The sequence below is a fragment of the Falco rusticolus genome, chromosome 4 (genome assembly GCF_015220075.1).
Source record: "Falco rusticolus isolate bFalRus1 chromosome 4, bFalRus1.pri, whole genome shotgun sequence".
NCBI classification, from domain to species: Eukaryota; Metazoa; Chordata; class Aves; order Falconiformes; family Falconidae; genus Falco; species Falco rusticolus.
The window spans coordinates 55,386,282-55,403,800 of NC_051190.1; positions in this window are offsets into that span (position 1 = coordinate 55,386,282).

A 17,519-nucleotide genomic window follows, 5' to 3' on the forward strand; every position below is an offset into this window, starting at 1 on the left:
CAGGAGAAACTTCTGGAAGAGAAATAGCATACCTATAAATTGTGGACTGATGGCAAAATACGTAGTTAAAACAAAACCATGTATTGTCTGGATGGTCCTGTTGGATTCTACACTGGTTTCTTAAGTTTCTCCACTTGCTAATGAGTGTAGCAGAAAGAAAATATTTTTTATTATTATCATTGCCATAGAGCACTGCTATAGTGACATTAAGCTATGAGAAGCCAAAGCTTTAAAAAAGAACTCATAAAAGTTTAATGAGTTTCCCAGATGCTAACGAGCAAGCCAGCTTCCATGAAGGCTATCTGTGTTCAGCAGTCTCCACAGGCTGTGAAACGAACCCTCCGACCCTTTTGACACGTCTTTCCTCTGTGCTTCCAGGCTGCAAGGGGTCGTGTCAAAGGCTGAACCAATTGATTGCACTCTGGGTATTGGCATATGTCAAAGTGATTCAGTCTTCTGAGGTAGAAAAATGACAAATTATAAAGCTGTTGGCAAGGTCAGAAGAAACAGGACCAGCACTCTTCAGGCATGTGTTCCTTGGGGTCCAGCAGTATCGTGTTGATCATTGGCCTGGTGGCTAATGAGCTGCCTCATCCAGGCTGCGCAGGGAATAGTGGTTAACTTGGGTCATCCCATACCGGCCAGCCACATCCAGCCTGAAAGCACATTTAGACAGTAGAAATTCTGAATGTCCTTCCGCTACCTTGCCTGTGATTTAGTAGCTGATTCATGTTGACCTTAGGGATGCTCACCGATTGCTGACTATACAGCTCAGCAGTTCAATCAGCTGCCGTGTCAGCTGGTGGGTCCTGACACATTAACTGATCACCTCTGACGTCTGAAACAGATTGCTTCTTCCTGGTGCAAGGGTGAGGCAACAGGTATGCTGACTCAGGAGCAGTATGCAACCAAAGTAATGCAGGCCACAGAGTCAGTCCAGCTGCTTGTTTGTGAGGTCTGGTGATTGCCATGGTTTCATCCATCTCAGGGATCCCTGCAAGTCTCTGTGCCCAGCAAACAGATGTGGATTGGCCTCAATTCTGTAAGTCATAGAATCATGGAATGGTTTATGTTGGAAGGGACCTTTAAAGGTCATCTAGTCCAACCACCCTGCAATGTGCAGGGACATCTTCAGCTAGATCAGGTTGCTCAGAGCCCCAAGCAGGTACCTGTGTGCAGGTATTTCAGATAACTCATCAAGTCTAGAGCATCCTTTCTTTTAAAAGGATTGTGTAACCTTTTTTGGGGAAAAAAAAAAGCCAACAAAAAAAACCCCAAACCAACAGAAATATAATTCTATGCTGGTTTGCCACAATAACAACACTCAAGTGGAGTTGGAGATCACTTTGAATATCTAGTGATGGCTTTTATTAGCCTTCAACTTGGTTGCCTGTATGTATATGAGTACTCATGGCTTCTTGATCCTTCTGCTTACTTAAGAAGATGTCTTATAGCTAAAGAGTGACTCACAGACCAAGAAACACTTGGCAATCAAATCAAATGCTGGATTGGGAACAGGACCGCTACACACTGTTCCCAGATCTCCTGTAGACTTCTCATGTCACTTCAAGGAAGTTTCTCTCCTTACCTGCTTGTATTAGTTTCTCCCTGCATTTGTCTAGTTTGAGCACTTAGACTGGAAGCCCTTTGGGGTAGAGAGTTATCGCAGTGGCTGTCCATATAGCATCTGGCAACTAACAGAGTGTGGGCTCTTTTGTCAATGTGTAAAACCAAAATACAAAAAAAACCAAAATTATCTGAAAAGTGTGTGTACAGTTCAATCCACATCTGAAACCTAGCGTACAATACTGGGTTGCTACTGCCCATCTGTGATTTAGCACAGGCATCAGCGGTGTGAGTTGTATACACTGTGCTAACAACAAGCCCCTGTGAGAGGTGGCTGGCTAACAAACACACTGTCATCCAAAAATAATGTATGTTTTTCCATGCTGTTGGTCAAATGTGTATTGAGTTCTAAGCAATCACACAGGAAACTAATGGGATTTTCAACCATTCCCATATAGGCAGAGTACTTAATTCCCATCGATTTCTGGTGGAGCTGACTGCATACGCTTAGAGATGCTCATGTATTTTTCAGTGTATACATGTGTTTTTGAAACACGTCTGACAGGTCTTCTGCAAATATCCCTTGAACTGGATGGGAAGGTTCTCCTGGACCTCAGCAGGCTTTGGCTGGACACATCTGTGTCCCGGTGGACAAAACCAGCCATGACAGCCAGCAGTGCCCAGCTTCTGAGTGCTACCACTGGTGCCAAGTCCCCACACACGGAAGAAAACTCCATGGCTTCATTGATGCAAAAGACTTAATCACAGCCACCGACCGGTTACTTTTCTGTTTTGATAATCTAAATCTGACCCACTGAAGACACAGATCAAGTTTTTGAACCCAATATCATATACCTTGGGAAAAGAGCAAGTGGGAGGAACAGCATTGCTCTTTTTCCTGAAGCCATTTCGGATTTCTTTGATGGTGGTGTATATGAAAATACAAAGAGGAAAAAAAATCTGTTATTTTCCACTTACACTTTTTAATTTGAGTGGGCTTTTTTTTTTTTTTTTCTTTCTTCAGATAGACAGTTTCCATTTTGCAGGGGTGAATATGTGCAAGTGGTACCATTTATATATCCAATTCCATCACCAGATCAGTTTAGGTCGCTGAACAACATGACATTTTTCCAATAGTAGCAAATTCATGCCTCTATTCCAAAGGGATCCCCAGAAGGGAATTTCACAGGACCTGAAGCTATTTGCAAAACTGGGTTAAATGAGGCAATGATTTTGACTGAAGGAAAACATTGTTCAAAATGCTGTTACTGATGATCAAGGACTGTTTCACATTTTAAAAAATTATCTTTTTCATTTTAAAATTGACATAATATTTTAAAATAAAAGGGATTTTAAAAATAACTCCTACGTCAGATCACAGAAAATTCTACCTGGAATTTCCTTCTGTTTTTTCCAATTTCTTTGGCATTTGTGAGTTAGCAGAGGAGGCTGAGATTACTTCTCTGAATGACCACAGACTCTAGTCCTACCACGAACACCTTGTAAAGATGGGCTTGTAAAAATGGGAAATTCTTACTGGTTCTTCTTTTCTCCCTTAGACACCACAGATGAAAGCTGCTTAACACATGTCCTGGTCAATCTGACTGCCACACACTGCCAGTTCCCAACAGGACACTTCTCGATGGCTTTCCTTATGCAAGACTGGCAACCCATGAAGCAAATTCCCTATCACTTCAGTGACCATGGTTCCTATGTTTCCCCTCCAACTTGCCCAGCTGCAGAGGAATGAAGCTGGGTTAATTAGCATGGATAATATACAACTGTGGGTTGGCTTCAGGGGCGGTGGGTTGGCCGATGTTGATAAGGTGCAGCTGTGGCTGGTTCTGTTAAGGGGTTGGGCAGCAAATGAAGAGAGAGCAGCTGAGGAAGAAGAGAGAGATGAAGAAGCAAGAGAAGAGAGAGCACACGCTCTGGAGGAGGTGAGACTAGGAGAAGGCAGCAGAGGGACTGTATGAAGAGTATGCTGGTATGAGATAGTAAAAGACCTTGTTGTAGCTTGATAGTCTGGAGAGTGCCGTGACACCCAGCTAGCATGTAACAAAACACAGACTTATTTCAAACTCTTAAATCTGCATCAAATGTGGACATATTGGCATAAGAAGCTTTCCTGGCTTGTACAGCTTCCTACTAAGGACAGGATCTTTTATTAGATCCATTCATGCCACTAGAAAAGGTAAATGAGCTTTGGGCACGTGAGTCCCTCTTTGTCACATGCAATAAAGCAAAAATTAATTTGTCTTACAAGTAAATTTCTTTAGAAAAAATGTAATTTAGCTTTTTTAAAAACCTTTCTTCTCCTCCTCTGTCCTGCCAGGCTGTATGTAGCATGCTTTCCCTTTAAAACATTCAAGGTATTTTCTCCTGGGTTTTGCAGTCACCTGTTATCTGAAGAACTTCTCCCCTCAGAAAATGAGGAACTTGTTAAGAGCATGTCTTCCCCAGGCCACGTCACACTGGTGTTCACTGGAAGTCTGAAAGCAAATACGACTATCAAAGGCAAGGGAATGTCCAGAGAACTGGAAGGACTGGCTAAATGCAGTGTGTCCATTTAGCAGCTGCCCATTCCATTAACTGCTCTAAAACCTCTTTCTTCCAAAAACATCACTTAGAGGCCTCACAACCCTAATTCCCTTTGGTGCTTTAACCTGCAAGCTATTTCCATGTGTTTTGGTGGCTGATTTTCGCCTCAGTTTGACTTGAGATTATGGGTGAGTCCTTGGGAGAAACCTGCATAAATTTACTCTCCTGTATGTGTTAATAATACTGCCGTCAGTTCTGCCAGGAGTCTGAATTCCAGCCAGGTCAGCACCCACTCACTGTATCCTCCATTTCTATTTCTCCAGAAACTTTATGCTTAATTTGTTGATCCTTGCTTGGCATTGTACTCTTCATTTCTCATGTGTCTAGTTCCAGAACAGAGACAGCCAAGTCTACCGCAGCTCTGAGATGCCTCCTCCAGCTGGTCACAGGAATGAGCCCATCGCAAGGGCATGAACTTTTATCGGGAGTGCAAAGAATGTGAACCCAGCTGGGTATGATCCTGCCATCGGGATGTTCTTCAGGGATGTTGTGGTTTAACCCCAGCTGCCAACCAAGCACCATGCAGCTGCCTGCTTAGTCCCTGCCCAGAGGGGTGGGAGGAGAATCGGAGAGGAATGTAAAACTCGGGGTTGAGATAAGAACAATTTAATAATTTAAACAGAATAGAAAGGTAAGAACAACAACAATAATAACAGCAATAACAATAGCAATAATAATAACAACAGTTACAATGGAAAGGTGGGGAAAAGTATAAAATCCAAAGGAAAAGGGAGAAAGGAAAACAGGTGATGCACAGTACAACTGCTCACCACCCGCTGACTGATGCCCAGCCAGTCCCCAAGCAACGACTCCCAGGTCCCAGCTAACCAGTGTATATACTAAGCATGAGGTCTTATGGTGTGGAATACCTCTTTGGCTGGTTCAGGTCAACCTGGCTGTGTCCCCTCCCAAATTCTTGTGCCCCTCCAGCCTTCATGGTGGCAAGGCCTGAGAAATCAAAAAGTTCTTGACTTAGTATAAACATTACCCAGCAACAACTGAAAACATCAATGTGTTATCAATGTTGTTCTCACATAAGAGCCAAAACACAGCGCTGTACTAACTACTAAGAAGAAAATTAGCTCCATCCCAGCTGAAACCAGGACAAGAGATGTGAAGAAACTGAGTGCCAGAGAGAGGGATATGCAAAGAAATAGTGATTGAACTTGCAGAGTTCCCAAGGAGCAGTCAATTCACAGGCTGGAGCAGTAAGGACCAACCTACTGGGCAAGATGATTTGGTGAACAACCTGCCCAGAGGATGGGAGAGATCATTGAGCTGAGGAAAGGCTTGTTGAGACCAGAACAAGGCCTGGCTGTAGAAACAGTCTAGGTAGCATGCTGCAAAGACTAAATGGTTTGAAGGCATAGGAGTCTGCATGGAAAATAGTCAGTCCTGGGGTTGGAGCAGGGAAGTGATGTTCTTGCACTGGTCCTGAGCTCCGTCCTGTGCATGCAAAGTGCATTGCATGGGAGAAGTAGCACACAACAACAACACAAGCTTCCAATGCTGTAATCAATTAGATTGCTTGAAGGTTTTGTTTCAGCTTTGCTGATTTGCATTTTCTCATTTTATTACTCACTCTGCATGTTTTACATGCTTAGTGATAAAAATCCATGACTAGAAATGTGTCTCCACATTTGTGCTGTTCTCCAGGCTAACTTTTACCTTGTTTGCTCATCCTCATTGTTCTGCCCTACTTGATGTACACAGCTTTTCAAAGCATTTTTGCTTTGGTCAGCAGTGACAAATATTGAGAAGTTGCCTGCAAAGCAATAAAGAGAAAAAGTTGCATAAAAACCTTTTATCAAAGTTGCCAACATCATAAATCTTCTAGGAAGCACGTAGTTCCCTCTCCTGCTGAACTCATAAAGGCAGAGATGTAAAATGAAACAGATCCAATCTGCCACCCACTCCAACTTGCTGTGTTCCTAAGGATTGAAAGGAAAGCCTCAAGCCTGTGCAGACCTGAAACTCATCATATGACTTCTTCAATAAATCAGCCCTTCCCACATGTTCTGAAATGATATTAGCTTCTAGCCACAAGACATTTATGATTCATATGGGACAGGCTCCTTGCGAAATGATTACAAGTAGTCCCATCTGCAGCATAAAACCAAAGGACTGTGCAGTCAAAGTCAATTAAAAAACAAATACATCGGACCTCCTGGTCCCTGTTTCAGCAAGGAAGCATCACATCCTTTTCCCTATCAATTACTCATCAGCATCATTTTGAATGGTGTTATTTATTAGTTGTTCCTATCTGAATCAACAACCCAAATAATCAAACTGTCTCAACTCAGTTATTTTACTGTTTACAGATGATTTTGTTGGCATGACAGTGTCTGTATACCCCTCGAGTATGCTATACATATTCCATTTGTGCCCATATTGAAATGAGAATCTTTTGTTTACCAGGGCCAGATTAACATCTGTATCCTGAATCACATGAAAAACTCACTTTAAACTCTGCAGAGATCATGCCGAATGTGTGTAGATGTTATACAGAAGCCATTCGCTGCATGGGGTTCAAAATGGGCTTTCAAAAGGGTGGCAGTTGCCCAAGGATCTTTTTGTTGTATGACAGCACAGCAGCCTTCCTGGCTCACCTGTGCCCCAGCCTAAGGAGATATCTCAAATCCGTGGCAGGAGCAGTGCACCAAGCACCCTGGTTCCTGCCCCGCTCCAGGTCAGGTCAAGCTCACACCTCTCCATCAGGATGCACCTCGTTGAGAAGGACACCTAACTTGAGGTGTCAGTATGCAGGCGTGTCCAAGGAGCTGGTGTCTTTACTGTCATGGTGGGCAGCGGAGGTCTCACCCATGCAGTGAATACAGCCCAGAGAGGTGTTTATCCTGTCCACACTCAGATGTCTGCCTTTGGGTGACCCCAGCAGCTCCCATGGGCTGTACTGTTTTCGTACTGGCTATGAGAGGAAGTTTGGAGGCTGTCTCAGACACCAGTGAGTTACAAAGAGGTATCTCCTGAGCTAAACCTCAGAACTTGGTTGACTGACTTGTCTAAATATACCTGCTAAGTGCCACCTGAGATGGCTTAAGGTGCTTGAGCCATCGGCGTGGTGTAGCAGGGTGAGAAACCAAACCAGGCAGGGCTCCAAAGGTGCTAGACACCCATCAGTCAATCACTTGTGTGGGGCTCTTCAGTGTCACAAGTACCACATTGCATCATCATTTTATATCAAGCCAAAGAAAACTACTTTGCATTCGCTTAACCTCTCCTATACCTCCTGCTCTTCATTTGCAGTCAAAATGCTCTGATTATCCTACATTAGTCTCCCATGGGTTGGGTTTTTTTTAATTTTGTTCTTTATCACTGGGCCAGTACTAGGAGTACTAGGAGAAGAGAGAAAGCCTGCGAGGTTACGTCTCTTTCTGCTGAGATGACTGAACGGGCACAGTGCAGCGAGCAGGGACCAGCACACTTGCAAAGCAAGACAGATGTAGGCTGGGTGCTCTAACAAGACAAGCTGGCTTGAGCTTCATCTCACAGGCTGGGGTGTGAGGAGAGGAGACAGCAGCGAAGAGCGATGAGTGCGAGGTAATGAAGGGGTGGGCAAAGAGGAGCTCGCTGTTACGATTCCTGTGGTACAAGCAGGTGTCATGTGCTGGGATCCCAGCCCTAAGGCGTGATTGCAAGGGTAACAGAAAACCGTCTGGTGTTCACTGTCATCAAATTACTTCTCAGGAATGGAAAATAATGCATGTTTCTTTAGACAGAGGCAGAGGCTGCTGAGGACTTGAGCATGGGGATTTTTTGCTGTTTGCTTTCTATAAAATAAAAACTATAAAATGGTTATCACTCATACATAACACCAAGGAAAACATTCCACAGTTACATTGCAGGTTTCATTGTAAAACCACTGGCTTTGGCTGGAGAGCTGAAGGAAGAAAACTTCATCAAAAGCAACCCTGAGTCTTTTCTGACTCAGCTTTCAGGCCGGCATGTGTCATAACCTCTGGAGCAGATACATGCCTGGTTGGCAAGTTAGAAGGTGGTGTCTCCTGTGAAGATGGAGATAAGACAAGCCAATGGTCTCATCTCCAGCTGTCATAGAATCATAGAATCCTAGAGTGGTTCATAGTGGAAGGACCTTAAAGATCACCTAGTTCCAGCCCCCCGCTTCATAGTGGAAGGACCTTAAAGATCACCTAGTTCCAGCCCCCCGCCATGGTCAGGGAAACCTGCCATGGCCAGGGACACCTGCCGCTACACCAGGTTGCTCCCAGCCCCGTCCAGCCTGGCCTTGGGCACTGCCAGGGATGGGGCACCCACAGCTGCTCTGGGCAGCCCGTGCCAGCACCTCACCACCCTCACGGTAGAGAATTTCTTCCTAATATCTCATCTAAACCTCCCCTCTTTCAGTGTAAAGCCATTCCCCCTTGTCCTATCACTACAGGTCCTTGTAAAAAGCCCCTCTCCAGCTTCTTGTCAACCCCTTTAGGTACTGGGAGTTGCTCTAACATCTCCCTGGACCATCTCTTCTCCAAGCTGAACAGCCCCAGCTCTCCCAGCCTGTCTGCACAGCAGAGGGGCTCCAGCCCTCTGAGCACCTTTGTGGCCTCCTCTGGACCTGCTTCAACACATCTATGTCCTTCTTATGTTGGGGGCTCCAGAGGTGGACACAGCACTGCAGGTGGGGTCTCACGGAAGCAGAGCAGAGGGAGAGAATTCCCCCCCTTGACCTGCTGGCCACACTTCTTGTGATGCAGCCCAGGATGCCGTTGGCTTTCTGGGCTGCAAGCGCACATTGTCCTAGGCTACGTCACCCCATGGATTCAAGCAGCATGTAGGTGGGACATGGCTCTCATCTGCACAGCCTGGGACACTGGCAGAGCTTGCATAAAGCCTGATTTGGAGAAATCAGCAAAGGCATCACAGACATTTCTTCATGGGTGACCCTTTGTTCTAGATCCCACCATTCTCAGGGGGGGAAAGGAGTCTTATGTGTCTCACTGTGCAATTTATAATCCTAGATATATGCTTTGTGATATTTCCAATTCCCCTACAAATATACATTCCCTGGGTTTCCCATTCCCTACATGTAACCTGTTATTAGCCTGAAATCCACTCTCCAATGTGCAGGACAGTCTCAGGAGCCAGAAAGGAATATTTTATTAGTGGCATCATTACTATCCCTCATTTACAGTTCAGAGTGAAGAAAAAAGTGAACAGCAAGACACTGCCACTTGGAGGCAACGATCTTCCCATCAGACCTCTTGTCCATTGTCTCCCATTCTCTAAATTAAAATTCCAGACCATGCTGCAAGCACTTTGAATATAATATAATACTTATTTACTTGCATAGAGGCTGTACACACATAATACCTTTTACATATGAATACTTGCCATTTTTCCATGTGTTGCAGAAAATAGGTTTTGCAGATTTGCTACCTTTCCACCTATGGTTTTGGATACTGCTAGAATCTTCCTTGTGCTCAGGTAATAGATTTCAACACTTAGCTCCTTTAATGAAAAAATAAAATTGCTCATCTCAGCTAAGTTACAGAAACCTCTAGTGCAGCAAGTCCCCCCCCCTAAATAAACTGGGGGACTTTCATGAATGTAAATGCTTGCAGCCTGGCTGCTGTATTTGAGCTAGCTAGGGCAGACTCTGGTCTGTACAGTCCGTGGGGTCCAGGCTGCAGAAATAAGTAACTAATAGGCTCTGCTTGTGCAGAAAACGTAGAAGTCAGGTCTCATCTGAAGACAGCAAGCTGCCCCTTGTCCATCCCTTCATTACTTTGCAATTATTCTGTTTTGCCGCTGCCGCCTCTCCTTACACTGCCAGCCTGTGAGGTGATGCTCAAGCCAGCTTGCCTCATTACAGCGCAGAACTCACAGCTGTCTCAAGACACTGGCCACAGCAATCTCCATCTGACTTGGGTTTTCAGTGAATTTCTCTGCCTCTTTCATCTACAAGAAGGTAATTAAAGCAGGGCTTCGCATTATGCCTAACATAGGACTTATCTGCAGTTTTCTCTCATGGGTTTATTAGCTAACTCAAACACAGCCTGGATCAAGAATCATTATGGGCTCATGTAATTCCAGCACAAACTCACTGTAAGTAAAGAAAAATTGGGTGAAAATTGAAAAGGAATTATTCAAGGTTTGAGGTGAATTAGTAAATGCACAGACAGTGGCATTTCAGAGTCAGACACAGAAAACTTAAAAAAACCTCTTCTGCCTTTTTCACATATGTGCCTTTCATCTGTAGCTTTTTGGAGAAATCGGTGGATTTAACTGACTCTTGGCCATACTATCTTGCTGGAAACTACTTGTCTAATTTCATAATAATGCAGTCAGGAGCTTTCAGCAAGTGCCTAGCTATCAGATGTAAAAGACCCAGGGGCCTCATGTCTCAGCACTACAGCTTTTTCCAGAATTTTTTTCCCCTTCTCTTCTGACCAGGAACATATTATATATCTATACATAATTGATTCACCACCAGGTTTTGTAGGTAGTGGCAGGTGGCAGTAAGTATACTTTTCCACCACTGTGTTTTTGTCTAGTCATGGTTTCAAGAACATTCTTCAGACTTAAAACATGTCTTTGTCTGCTTTGGTGAAGAGGATCAGAGCAAGGGATTGATACAGAGACTCCATGCCTCAGCTGTCCGTATTCTGGAAGGACAGCTCTCACAATGACACAGAAAGATTTCAATCTCTGAAATGAAAAAAAGAAAACTTTCATGAGATCGGACCTACAAATTCTGGCTTATTGGTATGGGAAATGCCCACCAACGTCCAAGGACAGAGTGACGTTTGCTTCGCATTCACTATTTCTTTTCAACTTCGTTCTTGACTATGACTATAACTAGTAATGAAACAGGCATTAATTGGACTAACATCTTTCACATCGATTTTCTTCTTGTTCTTCCTGGCAGAGCTGTCAAGTCTCAGTACTGAATATCAAACAAGATTTGGTGTAAGCTGCATCTTGAACAAGTAACAACTAGGAAATAACCCTTAGGAAAGTATTTACTGTTTTCAGTTACCAGATCATGAGCTTATTCCACTATTTTCCTAACCATAGTCTGTAGCAGCAGCAAGACAAACCAAGCCAGGGCAAATTTTACGTTTGATTTTAGGTTAAAGGCTGGCAAGCATCATGCCCTCGGTAGACAATCAATCTGACCCTTTCTGAGACTGAAGAGCCACAGGATATAATTTTATTTCATAATTCTCTGAGCTCTACAATAAAACCCCATGAAAACCCAGCCTAAGAGAAATATCTAACACAAAGGTGACATTGGCTATTTTCTGTTATGGCTCTTGGGAAGCCATAAGCCTTTACCAGGTTGATGGCACAATCATTCATGGTAGCACATAGGATAGATTTTCACTCCCAACCACTTCAGTAGGGAAAAAGGAGAAAATAAAATCCTTTCACTCCCCACGACTGCAGCACATCTATCAAGACTTCACAGGAAATCTTTCACTATTTCGTTATGCAAATGAACCTGACTGGGACCACCTCAAAGGGAGAAAAAAGTGGAAGAAAACATAGATTTTGCAAAATGCTCATGATCTTATTGGAAACAGAAATTTCATTTTGATGTTAGCCTTCTAAAACTATCATTTTTAATGAATATTAATTCAGACTTCTGAACTAAGAATGATTTTCAAGAGGAAAAAAAATCATGCAAAAATGGGCAATGTCAGGAATGTCATAACAAATTATCTTTTGCTATTAATAGCTTTTATCCCTTGAGAATCTTCAAAAATAATGACTTCCAACAATCAGCTCTTCTTTCAATCACTTGTTACTTTGTAGAAACCAGTAGTTTAATCAAAAAATTCAAGGTGTTCTTTTTAATCCATGGTTACTGTCTGATTTAGCCGTTTCTTAATTTAAGCTTTTGTCAGAAGAATCTGGTTAACATCAAAATAAAACCTTAAATATATTTATATTACTCACCCAACCCGAGACACATGGGTATTTGTTATGATCCTTAGGTAGTTGATAGCAAAGGTGGCTGTTTCAGGGGACAATCCGCAGCAGAAACACATCTTTGGTGCTCTCAGATTTTTTTGTGGGGAAGGCTTCAGGGAGCAGGAGGGGTCTGGGAAGCCAGAAGCAGGGATGTGACCACCGTACATTTGTACGTGCACACACTAAAATAATTTTCTAGTGTCACAGGACCCCATGGCTGTAAGTAAATAGAGGACAAGAAAATGTGAGCGCCATGTTGGGTCAAACAATGGTCCATCTGACCCAGGATGGTCTGTTTCCACCTATAGACACCACTGGATGCTTGAGCAATCTGCTCTGTCTCTACACAGAGGCATGGCACTGTCTCTCGGGTCTCTCAGAGCTGTATAGGGGTGAGCACGTGGCTCCTACAAATGCTCTCATCTGTGGTCCTAACCCTGTCTAGGGCAATATGTGCACCCATAACACTCCCCTCAATTCATTTTTTCCTGAGCCCTCAGTTCATCTTTCCTGAGCCCTTGATTCTTCTTGCCACCTTCCTTCTTTTTCCACAGACAGCAATAAGAAAGCAAGGATGGAGTGAAAGATGGCAACAAGTGCTTTCCTAAGGATGACCAAACATTCTTGGCCTTATGGGAACATCTTTCCCATTGCATATCAGATGCTTTAAATATTCATCTCTTAATATTGTTCTGGGATAAGAAATGGCAACTAATGCACACTAGTATTGGGGCTGAAATAATGTAAAAAACAGGCTTTCCCTAACCTCACTCAGTTCAGTCTCTATGTTCTGCTCTCACCAAGATGCTGGGCTCCTTAAGATTTAATGTCAACAATCCCACAACAGCTCGGGTTTTCTCGGTGTGGATGTGTGTCTTTTTTAAATTTAGTTGGTTGGTTGGTTGGTATTCAGTGGAATGACCTGTTCTGGGGTGTGCACGTTTAGGTGGCTATCCAAGCGGGGAGGAGTGCACCCGTACTTGTATCTCAGCTAAAGCAAAGGCTGTACAGTAAGTTCGCCTGCATTCAACCACCCTCAAATATTCCTCCAGCAAATGCTGCTGTCTCTCAAAATGCTTTCCTAAAGATTTGGCAGGCAGAAAATATCTTGTGCTTTCTGAGGATGAGTTGTGAGTTTCAAGGTGAATGGACAACACTTAAACAAAGCACGGTGACATCTTCTCCTAGCCCAGGAAGGCAGGGAGAAACCTGGAACTAATGCTGCAGATCTTGCAGTCTTCATGCAAAAAGTCTTAGTGCCCACCAAGGGCCCAGTGCCTTAGTGCCTTGATTTCCTTTTTTTTTTTTTTTTTTTTTTTTTTTCCTTTATAGATAGAATAAATTAAAATCAGTAACTTTTGCACAATTTTGTTTTAGGATGTGGTTGCATCCTGTGGATGACAAACTCGTAACAGTTACTGCAGGTATGATGAAGACACATATCCTACAGATACTGGAGGCAAAGGTGTTGGATAGAAGGATTCATCTTGGCTCATGCGGGATGTTTGCGCTGTAGAAATCTATCTTGGAGCTGATCGCTCAGTGCAGTGGGGAGGAGTGGGCACTCTGAGGCCATGACTTGCCCATCCTTTCCCAGGCACCTTCCCTAGGCATAGCCGACTCCATTTACTATACCATCGACTTCTCTGTTTACTATAAAGGGAGTCTCAGTGACTAGTGAGATGAATCCACCCTTTATGGCTCAGTGCAGAAATGCCACATTCTGAACCTGCTCAGGTCCCCTGGGATTGCTTCACTGGTGTATCACTTTGCTTTTACATTACTGTAATGTAATGATGAATCACAGCTATTGTTTTTTATGGAGCTCCTTTTGATCCAGAGTGGCATAAGTGGGAGGAGAAAACTACTGATGATATCATTAGCCTTCTAGAGGAAAACATCTCCTGAATCAGACTGTCACTACAAATTTATTTTGCAAAGTTGAACACTGAAATATTTATTTTATGCTACCAACTGTATTACTGAAATTTTACACAGATAAAGGTACACAGAAAACAAAACATTAAAAAAACTATCCTCAATGAAAGAGTAGGAGTAAAACAACATCTACCTGAAAAAATCCCTCAAAAATAAATCTGAGATACCCAAACCCATCATTATTTACTGTGGTTTTTTCACTCAATTTTTACAAAAGCTGACAGCAGGAGTGCTCTTTCCTAGAAATACACAGTTCCCTTTGTCTCTTCTTGCCAAAATATGGCTGTCTCCTGCCATAAGAGATACCTCAGAGCATCAGAGACATACTCCTGACGTGAGATTTTTATGTGGACTTTGAAGGGAAGCAGCCAGAGCCACAAGGAATACTTTAGGGGGTCTTAAATGGCAGGGGATGCCTACGTACTGGTCAGTGACCGAAGCCCGTCCGTTTCAGCTGGTTTTGGTACTATTCACAGTGACACAGATCTGTACAGATTATAATAGAAGCTGGAAGTTCCCGCTAGAGGCAAGTGTCAGTGTCATATTCCACTCTTCTTTTGTAGAGTTTCACTCCATTATAAAGTCAGCCAATCATCCTGCTCTGATTTATATCAGTGTACACTCAAAATATTACCTGAACACCCATAGAATTATTTCCAGATCATACTGGTGTGAATCATAGGTGAATTTAGTTGTGGAATTAGCCCTAATTTAAAGAAGATATGGGATTAGAATAAAATCTAACACAAATAATGTTTGATCTGCCCTTTTTCTGTATTTCAACCCCCTGCTTCCATAATACAAAACAATATTGTACTTTTTTGATGAGGTGCATCCTCCCTATCTACACGTCTACATATCCACCTACCTGAGGCACCAAAGAAACATAGCGCACATAGGCATCCTGTATAGGGGATGGACAGAGAGAGTTTACCATAAGAAAATGTAAATTTTCCTGGTGGCCTGACTAGCTGGCAACCTGTGCAAGCATACACTTGTGTATGGATATAGGGAAGCTATGGAGATGGTGGCACTAGCTTTGCCAGTGCAAAGCATGATCGCGATACACAAGTCACACACTACCCTCATGTAATCCTGCTCTGAACAGTGCAGCAATACTGTTGAAACTAAACACAAAATGGTCCCACTGCAGAAATTCCGCTCTGCACAATACCTTCTTCTGGACTTGAAGAGACAAAGCATAACACAAGTGAGCACCATAGCAACTCAAGCAGATTTTTTTTTTCTTTTTCAAGAAAGAAGCAACAGCATGTGGAGTGAAGCCAAATTAAAGAAGAAAGGTTAATCAGAACAAAGAAGTGACCTTGTATTTCATCCCTGATTCATGCAGGTTATGTATTATCGAGTAAAACCACCAAAGACTGCTTTGTGTTTAAGGTATTATTTTGTCTATAAATAGGCAGTATTCAAGGCTCTTTAAAAAAAATGTTTTACAATGTAGAAATAAAATTTGCTGATAGTCATGTCTTGGACAGATTAATCTCAGAGTGACTTTCACTGGAATAGAGGTCATGGAAGAGAAAGTATATTGAGATTTTAGAGGTGTTTCCTACCCCATCCCAGGATACCAAGATCACTGCTGTTTCGCTGGAGGGAAGCAATCTCTGTGGTGAGATCTGAGAAGACATCCTTTTTGATGAATAAACTTGAAGTCCCACCAGCTACTTGGTAAAATACCCAGATCCAAGAAATCAGAGTGTAGGCTTGGTACCTGGATCCCAGCAGGACTAAGGTGCTTGTATGAATAACGTCTTTGTGAAGGAGTCTTCTGCAACGAGGGCTCACAGCAGCCGTTGTCCTGTGCACAGCAGAAGGGGTTACCTGCAAGTGCTCTGAGCAGAAATAGATGCTTATAGACACATGTGATCTGCCCTGGTTTAGACATCTGCTTTAGGATGAGTTGCAGCCTAGATCCTATCCTATTCATTGTCTCCATCTCCTCTGACTGTAAAAGATGCACAGAGACGTCTGTATTGTAGATTACTGTGTCTTATCCTGAGCTTAATTCATGTGCCTGGAACTGGGGACCCATTGCCTTTTGAAATACCCCAGAGTACCGGAGACCTCCACATGCAGCTAGGGGGTATGATAGATAACAGCCAGCTAAGATAACCCAGGGGGGACACCCTAGGGCATCTTCAATAGCAGGAGATGCTATGTCTGAATCAAGACTCCCGGGTCTGTGTAGTGTACTGCCTTCTTAGTCTCCTCCACATGGCATTTTTCTCTTTCTGTGAGCCCTGTAGAGCCAAGATCTGTTAGAGTCACAAATCAGCATCATCCGCAAGCACCTCACCACCTTTAACGTGTTTCTCCCAGGAAACAGAGTTGTGCTATTTGTTACGTGCTGTAGATGAAATGGAGAAACAGAAGGGTTCAGAGCATTTCAGGTACCTAATTATGCCTGGATTAGGCACCATAGTGCCTTTGAATATCACAGTCACTTACTGCAAACCATGCAAGAAGTCTGTGACAAGGAAACAAACTGAAGCCACATCTTCCAAATCCTGATCAGAGTTACCCCCTCCTTCGCTGGTTAGGCAATGGAGAACAGCGCTATGGCTCATGGCTTGACTTAGAACAGGAACACCTGCGTTAGGGTGAGTCCCTTTTCCCCTGCACGGGGACAGATGAGCAGCACCACAAGCCACGTGATGGAAGTTTCCCTCTTGTAACCTCAGGGAGTCTCTCAGCAGCATGAATGACCCAGGCCCACTTCAGATGACCTCCCTGCACCAAGGCAATGGAAGCCCCCTTCTCACACGTGGTTGTGAGACTGCCCTCACCATCGTGGCTTCATGGCAGAGAGGCTGGTCAGTGTACAAGCACTGTGCAGGCACCCTGCATGAGACGCCAGTCCTAGGAGACACTGTGCTGAGCTGGCCCTGCAGAAATGTGTGCAAGAGACCCTGCTCAAGATATTGTGCACAGCCACGGTAATACCCCTTTGAATCCCTTTGGGAGATGCCAGAGATCCAGCCCAGGGTGCCAGAACTGCTCTGGCTATGACTGGATCCACCCCATCCTAGCTGAAAGGATTCTTCTCCAGTACCAGAGATACTGCATACATCATGAAGAGCATGACCATCCCAGTTAGGAAAGAACTGCATTCCATGAGGATGGAGGGCATTTGGTCTGGAAACACTGAAATACAAAATTGAGCAACGCTGATCTTCTGCAGAGTCACTTTTCCCCACTTACGCTACTGTATTTTTGCCCAGGCAATTTAAAACTGGGTTAGCAACTTAGGAGTGTCTGCTACGCTGGAACTACTACGCTTACTGGTCGCTGCTTTCCATAAGAGAAATTATTTGTCTGTGTGAGAAGGATGTAGGAGAGGCAAGGTGACACTAAATTGCTCATTACCTGGAGAAAGCATGGAAGTCCTAACTGGTAGCAACCCAGGCAGCGGGAGGAGGAAAAAAAAAAAAAAAAAAAAG